Here is a 17,408-nt window from a genome sequence, read left to right on the forward strand (position 1 = left end):
TGATTTTTCAAAGACAGAAATTTTGGTAGAAGAAAAAAAATCTTTGTGCATGTGTCTCTGTTCCATCCAACTCCAGTTGTTATGATTGCTTTTACTAGTGAGCTAAAAAAACAACTAAATGATTTCTTCCAGTCTTACATTACACAAGCGTCATTCTGAGTTGTCGCACAAAGTTTATTCTGGTTTTTTTTTTTAATAGGATTATAACATAGGAAGTGTAGGGATTATGGGGTAGGTGATAATATGGAATATACCACGTTTACCAGGTTTTCTCCACCTTATGGTATCGCCATCAAGTGGAACCACTTCAAAATGCCCTCTATGATGCTATAAATTCAGTGTTGCTCGGTTGTCACCCTCATCACGGCTACTATAGGGGAAGATTTGCTCATGCAAGTTTTGAAAAGTGTTTATTAATCATTGGAAATGTGCCCAATTATTTGAAACTAACAAAATGATGTCACAAGAGTTGCATTTTATTATGCTGTGCTCATTTTTTATCTAGCAATTTTTCCCTATTACAAGACACCTTTTTTTTCAGAGATAGTGTGGTATGGGATATTTTAAGTATCCGAGTTGGGCTAGAATACCTCTTCACCTGCAAAAAGTTTAAGACGATAGATGAGGATAGGTCTGGGAGTAATGTGTTTTGGCTTCCTCTTGATTGCAACTGCGACTCTTCCAAACAGACTTACACCACTACATCATCAACTACAAAAACAAACGAGATTTTCATTGTTTCAATATACAATGTTTTTTAGTTATTTGAATTTGTTTTCTTCATTTTTAATGCTGTATTACCAGACACATATTACCAGATGTCCATATTACCAGACTATTTCCTATTACCCTCCAAAGACCATTTTTTATAAATACAGTAAAACCGTGTTAAGTCCATACCCTGATAAGTCGTCACTCCGGTTAAGTCATTTTTCTTCAGACCCTTCGAGCTCTCATAAACCACAATGTTATTAAACCCTCATTTGCTCATTGCTAATTTAGTTTAAGTCGTCACTATGAAAAAGTATGAGAAAGAGGAACAGACTATTTTTATGGCTCCCATTAAAAAAAAATTAATATATTTTTATTTTGATTTATTATTATTATATTTTTATTTTTATTTATTATTATTAATATATTTTTATTTTGATTTATTATTATTAATATATTTTTATTTTGATTCATACTTTAATAAATGTCACATTACTTTAAATTTATACGATTTTCATAAAATCGCGCATTACAACTGATGGAGCTCCGCTTAAGCCGTCATAATTTTTCGATGAGGTGACGACTTAACAAGGTTTTACTGTACCTTTTTTCTTGGATATAATATTTATTTTTGAATACCATACATTTGCGAATGTGATGACAAGAACGCAAATTTTGTAAAAAAAAATATAGATTTCAGGTTCCTATCATCTTTTTGAATTAGTATGATAAAAAAATAAAAATGGTATTCCATAATACCCGCACTTCCTACATATTATTAAAACCAAAACATAATTGTTTTTTTGCTGAATATCAATATATTTTAAGGAAGTTTCATAATATCAAGCAAATGTAGATTAAATTTGCATTTGCCGTATATCGAATATGCATACCTGAAGTTGATATATTCATAACCAGTAAATTGACGCTTTCACAATGGCACAATTTATTCAATTATGCCATTTTATCAAGGCATTAATATCGTATTCAGTGTTCATTAATATTTTTTTCAACTTGACCAGCTAAATTATATCAAGCAAAAATTACAGGAATAAATCATGTATTGTAGCATAGTTAGATGCACATTTTTATGAACTTGAATGGAGTTGAACAGTTCATAAAATTGATCAATAGTGACTTCTATTAAAATATTAATATATAGTTAAAATGCTTAAATCTATGTGAATTAATTATTATTTGGATGGTCAACTCTTTTTATTATTATTCTTATAAGTTTTATGTTGTATGGCTGGAGTAGTTTTGTTTACACTTAGAGTACATTTTTATAAAAGTGTAATAGTATGCTTGTTTGTATTGAAGTTTCTCACACTGAAAGTGAGAAAAATTTATTAGTTGAATTTTTGGTAATGTGTTCAAAACTATGCATTATAAAAAAAAAATTACAGAATTGAAAAACCTTTTAAGTATAGGGAAATGTCAAATCAGTTGATTATATGGTTTTCTGAAAATGAGTACTGAGAAACATTAAATGAAATAAGATTGTGCAGTTATGTATATTTTTGCATTTAAAATAGAAAGTTTTTTCTTCTGATGTTTTTATAAATCAATATATAAGAAAAGTAAAAAACAAATGCAGGTTAGACTGATATCATGAATGAAAAATTCACCTTTTAAATAAATGATTTTGGAGGATCTTTGAAAAACAAAAATGGTTTTTTTAGTTTAAAAACTTGTGAAAATTGAAGTTTCTCTTGAATTATAAACTCAGTACAGTAAAATAAACAACAGTGTTTGTTAGTTATTGTTAGTAAGTGCAAAAGCGTTGCTAACAATTGATACAAATTAAAGTTTTTAAATTTCATTTGTAATTGGCTATAAAATGTTATTTTTTATGTAAATTAATAGACAAGAATGAAAGTTTTTTTAAAAAAAATTCTAATGAAAGCAATAGTAATCCTTATAGACAGGTTATCATATATAATCATACCATTCATTAAATTTTTTTAATCATATTTCAGAGAATTTTTGCAAAAGTGTTTTTCGGTGGCCACATTTTCATGGAAAAATAAACATATCATAAGTTCCATATCAATGTTAAAATTCATTTTACACGTGTAACCATTCTTTTTTGGTAGGTTTCTGATTATGATGCAAAATGTTTTTTTAAATTTAAAGAAAAATTCCCTTAAAGCATTCTGCAAAGACAATCATTACTTCCTAAGAAAATTTTATATCTTGAAATGGAACAGTACAAAAGTATTCTTTGATTTGGTTTTGTGAAAATATCAAACATTTTCAATTACCTAACAAAATATCTGTAATGTAGTTTGATCATGATAGCTGTTTAATTATTTTTGGGACATTATTGAGAATGATTGTTTTTTCAAACCAATAAAGTAAAAATTGGGGTTTATCATTGACTATATACTAAAATTCATTAATGAAGTTTCATCTGTAAAAAAACTATTTTAGTCAGACCCATTAATTTATAATTTGGTTCAAAAAAGAAATAAAACAAGTCACTTCAATTTATTGAAATTGTAAACTATGTCAAATTTAACTGCCTATGTTTGCATGAATTGACATACAAATTTTATTTTGCTTTTAGAGGTACAGAGAGTAACTTTAATTGTGATTATGCTTAATTGTGCTGTACTAATTCTTTGGCAGTATTCGGTAGAATTGCAAGCATTTTTTTAATATGCACACAAAACAATGTTTCAAATTAGTACAAATCAAGGAAAAAGTTCATAACTTTATATGAAACCTAACATGCATTTTCTTCTTGAACTCATTTATAGTTACTTTTTACATGTCTGTGAAAATTTTTCATAAAGCATTTAATTTTGTACTTTGTTTTGCTCTTTAAAATACCAGAATATATCAACTCAGGATGTGCATTAAAAATATTTTTGCTGTAATTTCAGCAGAAATATCTGGAGGAGAAATATCTCAGGTTGTCATTGTGTTTTTGCTGCATCTGTTGTTATTTGTACATCAATAATTTTTTTTTTTAAACAAGTAAAATAAGATGTAAGTGTACATGATATTACATTGTGATGTATCATTATCTCCTTTTTTTTGTGTACTTCGTTACTTAATGAAAGAAAAACTATGATGAAATATCGTAGTACATAGTATACGTTGGAGAATAGATCTAAACAGTTATTTTTATGTGAAAATGCAGAAAACTTAACTGTTGTGTAAAAATACAAAAATACATATATACATATATTGACATGTAATTCCTATTGTTATTAGTTTTATTTATAAATAAATGTCTCTATTCTTAAAAAAATTGGAGTATGTGATTTTTAATATTGTTCTTTTTTTATTTGCCAGTTAATTGAACAAAACTGAATGAAAATAGCACCACAAATATAAAGATTGATTAAAAATCAATTTAATTCAGTAATTAGGTCATGATTGAGAACAAAGTTATCCTTTCACTTATAAATTTGATATCACAGGTTTGTTATGTTACATTCACCACCTTCCATGACTTATGCATTGAGTTTATAAAGGGTATCCCATAAACTCATAAATTATTTAAAGGTCGATAAAAATTGAACGAATTGGTGATTTGAACGTGGTTTGCAAAACCAAGTTATTTCCATGAATGGGGATTTTTAATAATACAGAATAAATTTGTTCAAATTTTTGCTGGTAGAAGGTGCCGCACGAAAGCAATTCACTGGAAGTATAAAATTCAAGGTGTTCGATTGACAACCCATTTCTGGAGAAGAAAAATGCTTGAAGAGGGAATCACATTTTAATTAATTTGACAAAATTTATAAATGCTTAATAATAATTAGCGTGGTCCACCTGCTTACATTTCATCGTGGCTCGAATCATATTGAACAGACATACATTTCTGACTTACTTTTAGAGTATTTCATCATCTTTATCAAATATATGTTACAATTCTATAACTTTGATAATTTTTCGAATCTTTTATTGCTGTTTTTGTTTAATTAATGTAAATAGAAGAAAAGGAATCAAGTACTGGGATTCATAAAAATAAAGAAAAACATTCTGAAACACGTTAGAACTGTATTTGAAAATTTTGATTAATTTAAAATTACTACAGTATATTCCACTTAACGTTCCCACTTCGAAAGTTTTCTCGCTTAGTACGACTTATTTTCGTAATCCTAACATTTATCGAAATGTCCCGTTTAAAGCGTTTTCCCGCCTACAACGTTTTTTATGATGAGTTTTTGGAAAACGCTATAAGTGGGACTCACTGTATATGAGCTCTTCAACGTTATTACTTGTTTAAAACCAAGGGTTTCTTTCCACAAATAAAATCCAAGATTGCAATCTCAACATTTGAATACTCAAATTCGAAATTCAAAAAGACGCTCTGGTATATATGTATAGGTTGTCGAATATTAACAACACTAGCTGCAATCAGCCTAAACGTCAGATGTAATTCATTTAATAGTAGGCAAACACATTATCTTATCGGAAAATGAATTGCCGGGGACCTACGTAGCCTACATCCTAAATTTTCGGATCTTTGTGCTCCTAAATGCTTCTGTGCATGACATCTATTCACAAAACAAAATATCTCTAATGTTGGCTAATACTAGGTGAATAACTAAATTGAGAAGAAAAAAAAAATCAAAGGGAAAGCGTCTTGCTTTTTTTCCGGAAGCTCAGTAGTGAAAACTGTCAAAATTTAGAATTTATACATTGTATATCCGTTTTCCGGCAGTGCCGTCTTAACGCATGGGCCCACCCGGGCATCCCAAGAGAAGAGGGGCCTCACAAAAATGAGATCAGGTTGAAATGTTTTAGGTTTTACCAGTTGGGGCCTCCGAAAAACCACTTGGCCCAGGGGCCCATGATACTCTAAAGACGGCCCCTGTCTTCCGGAACATATGAGAGAGTGATTCAGATGGTATTTATGACTGAAAAATTCAATCTTCCCTAGGGAAACATTGCAGTTCAGAGGTTCCTAGGAAGGCATGCAATTAACACTCCAGATCGAAGTTGCTTCGCTCCGGGGCAGTTAAGATCTAGAGATGTCCATGCTACAGAATATACTATAGAGCATAAATAGCTAAAGCACCTGACACAGGGGTACAACAAAAATGGTGACATGATCGCAGAAAAAATTGCTACCGCGGGGAGTCCCCCATCGAGGGGTTAGCGCACCAACCTTTCGATGAGTATAAAAAACAAGCCTGCCATTCGGAATCGGCAATAAGTTGTTGGTCCCGGTCTAATTAGCTCTCGCCTGCAGAAAATGACCGTGGGGCGACAAAAATGATCAAATGATTAGCTAAAGCACCGCAAGAATAAAAAGGTCAAACATTCACCTTGTGCGTACTATTGGTACCTCCAGACTAGATGATAGCGCAAATGAGAGGGGAGGTTTTCAAGGGGAAAAATTACTATATTTCTTTTGTGATGTCCCTTTTCCTTTGATGCTCTAAGCATGTTTTTTCTGGGTAAATATAGCACTGTTATTCTTGGCAGAAAGAAAGGCCCGACTTTTTTCAGTGGTAAAGAATGCAACCACCTGCATATACACACTTTTCCTCTTTGACATAAGCTAATACCATACCTAATAATACTAAAAATGATATATTATAGGAGCTTTCAACTAAAATCCTTTCAAAATCAATAATACGTTGGTGGGGAAAAAATTAAATTTTAATCAAACATTTTCAAAATATCTGCTGAGAAAGGAAAGGGTTTCTTTTGGAAAAATTGCGGCCCCTGAAATTTTGCGGCCGCACCTTTCGCACCCCCTTAAGTCCAGCCCTGCACAGAAGAGATTGAAGATATAGGTTCAGGTCCAATTACTCCTGATTGGTTTTCGTGCAGCGTTCTCTGTCGACAAAACCTTGAACAATTTTTTTCCTGCAACAGAAAAATATCCCTTCGTGAGAATAAATTCGCAAATCGCATTCGAATATACCAGTTCCTCAATTTTTGAACTATTTTCGAATTTATGAGACCCTGTATTATCAGAAGGAACATTAATGACGTTTTAAAATATGAGAATTATCAGATAAAAAATTTGTGATGTAAAGCTTTCCAATACGAATTTTGTTTAGAGCAACGTTTTTCAACCCACGGTCCGTAGACCAAAGAGCAGACTTGATCATTTAATTCTAATCTGCCGGCGACGTTGCCCGCCCCGTAAAAAATGTATATACGTATAGCTTATTAATTATTTCTTAATCAAAAAAATTTCTTCATCAAGTAAGAAAAAATTACTTTTATTTTTAAATATTTTAATTAAAAACTTCAGGCAATCGCTTGTGGATACACAATATTTTTTGCTTTTCCATCTGGTGTGTAGATGTACAAATTTTTGGGATTTCCAACACGCGAACAGGTGACGAAAAGCTGTCCGTGAGAAATACAGGGCTCAAGTAGGTTCATACCTGCCACTGCTAACGACTGGTCTCGCGCTTTGTTGATTGCCATAGGAAAAGCTAAAAGAATCGGGAACTAATCGCTTGAAAGTGAATGGCATTTCTTCAGTGATAATTGGGATGCGTGGAATGAAGACGTCTTCTCATTTGGCACATACAGTTAGAATCGTTGCTTCAAGGATGTAATTGTGCAATTTTTTCACGCAGAGTCTGGTGCCATTGCAGAGTCTCGGTGTCTCCAAATTTCTTGAAAGCATTATAGGTACTCCGACTTTGAGGGTCAAGTTGTGAGGTGGCACACCCGGAATATCCAAAGAGTTCAGAAATTCTGCAAGATATAGAACTGTCTGCGCTGAGTCTGTGATAGTGTCAACCGATTTGTAAGATGTGGAGTCTTCTGGAATAATTTTTAGAATTTTTTTTTATCTTGTTCACACTGTCATTTTCCGGTGCCAGAATTACTCTCTCTCAGTCACTCATGGTTTTGGTGATTTTGTTGAATGTTTGGGAAGACTTTGTCTCCAAGTTCTTGAACTGAGTTTAAAAACTGGTAAAATCCATTTGGGAACGTAATCAGTCCTTCTTGGGTCTACGGGAATTCTTCCATTGCCAAGTTTGATCAACTGATGTGAAAATGATAGCAGTGCCGAGTCATTTTGCAGTTGAACTCTCATGTTGGTGGATAATGATAATTTTTTAGCTTCGTGCCAGAGTGTTGATGTCCTAACGAACTCGAGGCAACCACCGATAGACAGCACCTTCACTTCAAACCCATCTCACTAATGGCAGTAAATTGCAATGTAGCGATATGGCCAGAGTTGGTGTTTGGTGAAGTAGAGTGCTGATGATTTGAGGCAAGCATTGAGTTCATCAGCTGGCGTTGAACATTTTTATTCCCTGTTTTATCGTCGTAGTTGTTGTTCTCTGTTGTTAGTGACGTCATATGTCCAGCTTCTGCAGCGAATATTATTCAAACTCCTTTTAAGCACTTTTTAAATTGAAACTATACCTCAACGATGGGTGGTTGATGAGATAAAGGCCACATTAGCACTTACAGGACACCCTGTATACATGCAAGCAAAAATATCTAGCGCTTCCCGGGTTTTTTTTAATTACTGGGAAGATTGGAAAAGTGACAAACCATTATAAAGGAATAAACTGTTATGATGGCAGCGTTAAAGATGTGACGTAAAGGCATACACGTCTGAAATGCATTGTTGGGAACCACGGTAACCAAAGTAAACGTTCCGAAAGTGATTGTTGAGGCCCCCAAAACCATTGTTGCCCGACAGTTTTTCGCCCATTTCGGGCATTTGCCCAGCTCTGACGAACTTTTAAAGTAGCCTACGGTTCAATCCCGGACCTGTTTGGCATATATGCAAAATCTGGCGACGATCGGTCTAAAACTGTAGATTTGTATAAAGAGCATACATACATACATACATACATACTTTCACATTTATATATAAGATTAAATCTTTCATCGAAAACAATATAGGAAACTGCGAGCCTTAATACAAAGTATCACTAATTGTTGGGCGCGGCAGGCCAGGTCGATAAGATACTCGCCTAAAGTACCAAAGGATGTTTATAGAGTCGTCGCGAGTTCGATACCCGGTTCGTCCTCGTCAGAAAACTATCCTGACACAAGGGTACAACAGAAACGGCGACATATGAACACAGAAAAAATTGCTATCGCAGGGAGTAACTCATCGAAGGGTTAGCACACCAACCTCTCGATGAGTATAAAAACAAACCTGCCGTTCGGAATCGGCAATAAATTTTTTTTTCAAGCCGAGCACAACTCAGGTCTAATCGCCATGGGCAATTTACTACCTAGTGAGTTGTGCCGGAAGTGTAAGCACGTGTACCTAACAGAGTCTGAGAGCGTATCTAGTGTTGTGTATGATTTTTTAGTGCTGACATCTATATATCAGAAGTGAAGTGAGTGAAATGTAATGACTGAATATTTGTACTGTTTGTAGGACTGTTGCTGTCTGTGGCGAGATTTTTTAACATGGAGATCGGCTCTCATGGCAATAAATTGTAGGTCTCGGTCTAAAAAATTAACCCTCATGTGCAGAAAGTGACCGTGGTGCGACAAAAATGATCAAATGATCACTAATTGTAGCCAAAAAATAGAATTTTCGGGAAATCCGCTAATTATTAGTGAAGAGCGTCGAAATAAAGGACAGTTAGAAATCGTAATGAATTTCAGTGTGGTTCACGGGAAAAAAAGGTAAACATTAGAGACAAATATTTATATTTATACCATGATTATCGTTATGCAATTTATACGAAATGAGAATAATTAGCATTCACGGTTTTAACAATGATTTCAAATTTAAATAAGCTTCATTTTGAAAACGGGACAATTGTGTTGTGAAAAAGTCGAAACAGCCAAAAAATACAGCAATGTCACATAAAATACGAGTCATATAGTGACTTTACTCATACTTTCAGCTAATAGTCCGTTGAATTGCTATAGACATTTTACTGGTCCTCTTAATTTGAGGAAGGTTTAGAAGTGCTGTTTTAGAGTATTGATACGATATTACATTCGGGAAATAAACTCTGAATGCATCGGAAATTTGTCTAAATTTTGTCTCTGAAAAACATCTGAATAGCTGAGAGTATAATCGCTTTATGGCCACAGGCGTAATATTAGGTCCAAATTCCAGTGGAATAAATTCCAACAAGTTCTATATTTTCTTTCCTCTCTCTTCACCATCGAAGAATTTAGCAATTTTATAGCGAAGCTTTATAGCAATTCTATATTATCTACGGAAGATTTCCTCCCCCCTGTAAATAATGTATCTTTCTACTTCTACTTTATACATGTGTGTGTGTGTAAGAGCGTAATCATGATGTGACACACACACGTAGGTTAATGGTGAAAAGAGAACTAAAAAAAAACTCGCTTATCTGCCTTATCTATTATATTCTTTTTCCTTTTATATTTCGTCCCCCCCCCCCATTTATCTAACGTGTGGTTAAGTTAGGACAAGGTACATTGCAGATATACCTACTTATCCATATTTATCGCAGATTCTTTAAATAGAGATAATCCGAATTTCTTGCCAAACGCTTGTACGTGAAGTGGTTAAATTAGTACACAAAAGTATATCATTCTCACTAAAAATGTAAAGCTAATCAATTTACCTATATTCCTATATAATTCCAGAGGCTATAAAATACCTATTTCTTTTTCCGATCTGAAGATGAAAATTTAAGTTTTTTTTTCATCCATTTAGAAATACGGGGAAAAAAATGTCGAAAATTTGAAATTTTTTCACGAATTCGGTAGAAAAATCAAGATTATATGTATGGATAGGAAGCAATCAAACTAAATTCTGGAAACACAACCCTCTGACAAGGAAAAATGAGAAATGAGCTTAAATTTATAGGATCCGATACACGTGGAAAGTTCTGCCATAGGAATCTCTTTGAAAAACGAATCCGTTATAATATTAATAAATAATTCACATTTACGGATTCAGATTCTGGTAGTAACATGGCTGTTCTACTTTGAACTTTCGATTCAGCTATCGTATGGACAAAATAGTTGTGATGCGTTAAAAATGATCAAATGGACTTTTTAAAACAATCACGTTTAAAACGTTTTCGAAACGACTTCTTGTTTGAACTTTGAAAGAACCTGAAAGAAGCTTCATATAGTGAAAGAAGTACATGTAAAAATATACCTCCCAGGTGTTTCACAAAGGTTGTCTGAAAGGAATAAAAATTCTACGGTTGATTCTAAAATTATCGTAGAATATGAAAAAAATTAAATTAAACCAACGAAAAGAGAGAGAGAACTAGGGAGAGAAATTCTCTCTCTCTCTCTCTCTCTCTAATAGATTTTAATGGTGCTTCCGTAACACAAGGCGGTAATGGGAGAGCATCAGAATTAAATTTAAAATTCAATCCTTATCGATTGGATAAAAATCGTTAATTTCTGCCTCTTTTCAAAATCGTCGAAATCATTGACTTGATTATTTTATCTTTTGAAAAGCAGTAAAAATCAAGATTTCAATCATTGTTATTTCGACGAATTGTTTTTGTCAATATTTCGAAATAAATTTATTTTTGGTACAATAAAAAAAAGAGCTCAAATTTGACTCTTACATTTTGTTGATTGGGACCATCTTAATTAATTTTTATGTTTCGTTCCAATTATTATTTTATTAAAGTGGCTCTACCACAGATGTGTGCTTTGTTTTGCCGATTGTCATACTTCACTGTAACTTTAGAATTAACCGTAGCATTTTTGACCATTTGAATTCTCCCCTTGTAATACCGTATTATACATACAAGGTGTCCCATGAATTCGTAAGTAGTTTAAAAATTCATAAAAATTGAAGGAATCGGTATATGTGAATGAAGTTTGCGAAAAAGGTATTCTCACGAAGGAGGATAGTTTTTTTTGCCCGTACAGGAAAAAAAACCTTAGTTCAAATTTTTGTCGATAGATGGCACTACATGAAAGTCCGGTAGGGGTTAATTGAACCTGAAGCTTTCTTTAATATCTTCTGTGCCTGAAACGTTCGCTAAGCTTTAGCCGGTGATTCATGGTGAAGGTAAAAAAAAACAACTTCACCAATAGTTCTTTATAGACCAATGTTAAAATGTCACAATGAAAACCTTATGTAAGTGCCAGTAACAGGAAAATTCAAAAATGAGCTGGACTTTGATTTGCATATTTGTAGAGGTTCGCTTTTATGCAGCTTGCCCCAAAAATGTTATCTAATTTTTTTTTTCGGTACCCAAAAAAAAATCCCCCTTGTGTGAATAACTTTTTCGCAAACCGCATTCAAATATAAATTTTTTTTGAATTTTTATGACTTTTCAAACTATTCACGAATTTATGAGACACCCTGTATTTTACTTAATCCGTTTTATTCCAATTTGCACCAGGTATGAAAAATCTTGTTCTCTCGGCTCCACACAGCATTAGAATACCATAATTTATTAGAACCATGCAATTAGCAATTTATCTTACCGGAAAGCTCACGCCTGAAAAAACCCTGTTTCTGTCCACCTTGTGTGGTTTCAACAGTATATTACTGTCAGAGTCGCAGAACTAGCTCAATAATAATATAGTTCTAACGGTAGAATCATGCGGTGCTCGCGTTAATTTAAGCCTCTGTGATAAGAATATATAATGTATCACAAACAGTTTGGAAATCCTTCTCCCTTTCCCAATCCCGTTGACATCACCATTTGTTCCTTCTTTTTTTTGTTCCGAGATTTTTCTGCAGCTTTCTTTTGAAGACCACGTGAATCGGCACGTGATCACTGCTAGAGTAAAAACGATCGGTTTACTACTTGTATAAGCACCGTCTCCTCAAATCCGATAGCTTGCTCCGAGGCACGCGACATGTCGTCCTTTACTTTACCTCCCCGCTTCCCAGTATTTGAGCACTAGCTGTGTCAACCACAGATTCTTCGTGATCAACCGCATAATAGGTTGGTAGAGGGAGAAGTCGCTACTTTTATATACAATATACTGAACAGAAACTCAGAACCATGTATTGTAACTTGAGGATCTATTGATAGCCCTCTTTATTATCTAGCCACACTAGAAAACGAACTTCGAATTGGGATATGATTACCCTGTATGCATAGCAAAAAAGCGTTATCTAAATTCAACAATCAATGAATTTTTTTTGGAATAACAAAAATTTTAATTTCTATTTTACACTGAATGCAGTGAATGTATTTGAAACATAAAAATGATCGTAGAACAGAAGAAAGAAATAGAATATTTCACGTAAATCTTTTGATTTTTCGTAGAAAATGACATAATACAAATACAACGCCACAACAAGCAAAATGCCCAACGAGGTGGCTGAGAACAATTATCGATTTGTTTTACCAGAAGGCAAATGACATTACCATAAAAGTAATGTTTTAAAAATATATTGTAATTTGTCAATTCTTAAACGCTCAATTTTTTTTCGAGCTGATAGTTTTTTCATAGTTAATGATACGTATTGAAAGCAGGGGAAGTCACTAACAAAATGTATTTCGAATTGCACAGCTTATACAGGGCCTTATTGAAGGCGAGCGAAACCTCAAAAATTTTACGCAAAATAAAATGTATTGAAGTAATATTACTTTCCAAGTATGTAACCACATTCTTTGTGTTTCAAACTATAGTGAGAAAAATATTCGTATTGCAAACTTCAAGGTAAAAAAAAATTCAAACAAAACGTTTTAACAAATCAGCGAAATCACAGCCACACGTGCTTTGCAACGAAGAGCTGTTGTCGTTAACTGGGACATCTACCTCTTCTTTCAAACCGAGCACAACCCAGGTCTATCACCATCTATGGGTGATTTACTACCTAGTGAGTTGTGCCGGAAGTCTAACTGTGTGCTGCCATCTATATTTTAGAAGTGAAGTGAGTGATGTGTTATGATTGAATTACATTTGTACTGTTTGTAGGTCTATTGCTCTCTGTGGCGAGACTTTTTAAGGAGGAGATCGACTCGCATTCGCGTCTTGAAGTTGGGAACCACAGAAAACCAACTTCAGCCGACCACCACTGTGGCGACGGTGGGGTTCGAATCCTGGACCACGCGACGCGAGTCCGTCACTATGACTACCCGATTACTACAGCGGCGGGACATCTACCAGAAAATTCAAAAAATATAAAATGGAAAGAATATATGACCCCCACATTATGTGGAAAGGCGATTCTGAATTTTTTTTTACCGTTTAACTGGCTGCACTAAAATGAACGTTTATAGAACCCTTTACACATATGCAAAGCTGCACATTTAAGGGTTAAAGCATCGACATGGACGTTGTTCAAAAGTCATCGTTAAACGAAAAACTGCATTTTTAAAAAATATTATTATTCACAATAACTTCGCAAAACCATAATTGATCGAACATTTTTGAATTTTAACATCGTTAGAAAATAATTGTTGACTTTTGTGTGATCGAATTAAAAAAAAAAAATCTAGTGTTTTTAAACTTATACCATAATTTTCTGCGTACAATTCTTAGTGGCGTATAATCCGATGTTAATTTGGCTAACTTGAGAAAAGATGTCATCATGTAACTCACAGTGAAATATTAAGGAATATAAGGGATTGGAGAAATATCGGTTTTTCTACTTGTATCTAAATTCTATATGAAAATATTTAACTTAATTGTTTTTTACAGATCAGTTTTTAAATTTTTTTTTTTTAATTTCAATTTGTCAAAAAAAAACAAAAAAAACAAACAAACCACAGACAAACGCAGTGGACTTCCCTTTTTTTAAACAATATATATATATGCAGTGATCTCTCACTTATACACTCCCTCACTTTTCGTTTCTCTCAATTATAACATGGTTTCCGGCAGTCCCGGTCAAAGATATAGCATATTAATGCTATTCACTTATACGCCTCTCTCACATATGCTTCCTTTTTTGTTGTTCCCTTGCACCGACGTATAAGTGAAAGATCACTGTAAAATGGGGACAAGATGGCCACATAAAAAAATTGCTACCGTGGGATTCCTCCCCACCGAGGAGTTGGGGCACCAACCTCTCGGCGAGATACGTGAGCGCTGCCGTTCGGATTCGACAATAAGCTGTAGGTCCCGGTCTAATTAGCTCTCGTGTGCTTTTTTTCTTACATCATCTTGAATATTATTACGTTTAGACGTCAAGCAATTTCCCCAAATTATTATTGCATGTTGCATGTCCAGAAGTTCTCACTGATGTTTTTGTAAGATCTTGCTGTAGTTTGTATTTGGAAAACACATTATTCGAGGTAACATTAAAATATCTTTCGATCGAGCGCAGTGTATGCCGCTGTGGCAATGCCGCAATGCCGCTGTGGTGGTCGAGTGGTTATAGTGCCGGACTCGTGATGCGAGGATCCGGGTTCGAACCCCACAGTGGTGGTCAGCTGAAGTTGGTTTTCTGTGCTTCCCAACTTCAAGGCGCAAATGCGAGCCGATCTCCCCGTTAAAAAGTCTCGCCACAGAGCGCAACAGTCCTACAACGGTAAATCATTCAACCATAACACTTCACTCATAGTTAGTAAAACTGGGGGCAGATGACAGCACTGCACATAACAAGCATTACACAGAAACAAACTTTACGTCAGGTTGCACTACACGTACACGCACATTCCCGCATGTACCGATTCGTTGGGGGGTTCCGCGGGGGCGGGGGGGGTGCATGTGTGGTGTAGCAGTAGTAGGTAGGGGATCCATGATGTTCTTAAGTCAGCCACCTCGTTGGCAAATTTGCCTGTTGTGGCGTTGTATTTGTATTTGTATTGTATTTGTATCTGAAGATGTAATTTATCTCTGTGATAAAAACACCTGTTTATTTAAAAACGTAATTTTCAAGTCTTGTGGTACGTAGAATGAAGCTGTGCGTACGTTAATTTTTCATTCACAAAACACAATCTTCAAGAAATTTACTGCGAATCTTATCTTTCAATATTGAAACCACTTACAATTGGTGCTGAGCACTTGGCCGGCGTTTTCCAACAAACACTTAAAAAAAAAACCACCATATTAACTACATGAAAAAGTTAGATTGCACCTTGTTTTGAATAATTTTTATTTTCATTGTATGGTTACGTCCATGCGATACTTAGGTCAAGAAATACAGGGTGTTTCAAAATTCGCGCACATCATAGTTTATGAATGTTTTTTCAAATAAATATGACCTATTTAACACAGAAAATAACAGGTTAAACTTATGAATTGAAACATTATCTTCAATAAAAGTTTAAAGAAATTTAGAATTTACAGCAAATGTTGAAAATGTTGGCCTTTTTCACAGACACATAGGCACATCTTTTTTAACAAATTTCTCGAGGCTTTACAAAATCTGCGAGAATTAATGTCTGATATTGCATTAATAATGTTAGTTTTAAGTTCATCAGTCATACGTGGATCATTGCAGTATGCCATATTTTTAAGATAGATTGAAATTTCGGTATTGGTCGACCACAAACCCTAATACTGTTAATGAACAGCCCTTACATGACAAAAAAAAGAAATTGTGTTTGGTGCACTATATCATGCCGTCGGATTGTAGGGCATATTTTTTTTCGATTCCACTGTCGATGCCAAAGTTTACACAGCTATTATTACTAAATTCATTTCACTGTTGAACAGCGATGAACGGTACTTCTGATTTTAACAGTATAGCACCACACGTCAAAAGAAAGTTTCATGTTTAAACTGAATTTTTTTTGTCGATCTTGTCATTACGCCCGGACTTGGGCTACCTCTTTCATCCGACTTGTAACCCCAGGTCTTTTTTCTTTGGAGATATCATAAAAATGTGGCATACTGCAATAATCCCCATACGGCAGATGAACTCAAGAGTAACATCATTTATGCAATATCAGACATTAATTCTCACAGATTTTGTAAAGTCTCGAGCAATCTGGTAAAAAAATGTGCCTATGTGTCTGTGAAAAATGGCCAACATTTTCAATACTTATTGTAAATTCAAATTGTTTTTTTCAACTTTTATTAAAAGTAATGTTTTAACTCATAAGTTTAATCAGTTATTTTCGGTTAAATAGTCATATTCATTTAAAGAAAAACATTCATAAGCGCATTTGAGCGCATTTTGAAACACCCTCTACGTTACTTGCATATTGATGAGTGTTTCGGCACACTCTAGAAAACGAATATAGTGTGTCACAAATATGCAGAGAATACGTATTTGTTTTGAATGAAATACTAAAGCAACATCCAAAAAAGTTTCGGCACAAAATTATAGAACTAATTAACATACACCTTTGCAATAACTTTGACATGGAAGCTGTCAGACAAGTTCTTCAAATAAGTTCGTCAGATAATATTTTTCTAACGTCACTAGATTTATAATTACGTTTACCATAAAACTAATAACGACTACAAATTTTTATAATTTATGAAATTTGTAATATATTTCCCCGGTTTAATTGAATTTAATCAATTTGAAATCACATACGGATAAATAATAATTGTATCTAATCAAGAAATATGAGAAATTATTATTATTTGTTTCCAATACATTTCACGTTGGAATAAGAAATTCTGAAAGTCAATACGCATGCTTCTTTGCAATTATTATTATATTGCCAAGAAGCCAACAACAAGGATACATCTTTACCCTTTCCTCATGGTTTCATTAATGGAAAACTTTGATATTTTTTTTATTTTCATTATCATATTCGTTAATAGTAAATATATCTTATTGTTTTTTAAATTTCATTCTTCTTACTCGTATCCGTTATTTTTCTTCGTAAAATAAATTTGGTGAATGATTACAAAACTCTTCGATGAGATATAAAGAGAAAAATTCTTTTATTTGCCTTGTTTTT

This window comes from Pholcus phalangioides, unplaced genomic scaffold (assembly GCF_987345545.1).
Source record: "Pholcus phalangioides strain wild (caught in Gottingen) unplaced genomic scaffold, Ppha-v1.0 ptg000013l_1, whole genome shotgun sequence".
Lineage (NCBI taxonomy): Eukaryota > Metazoa > Arthropoda > Arachnida > Araneae > Pholcidae > Pholcus > Pholcus phalangioides.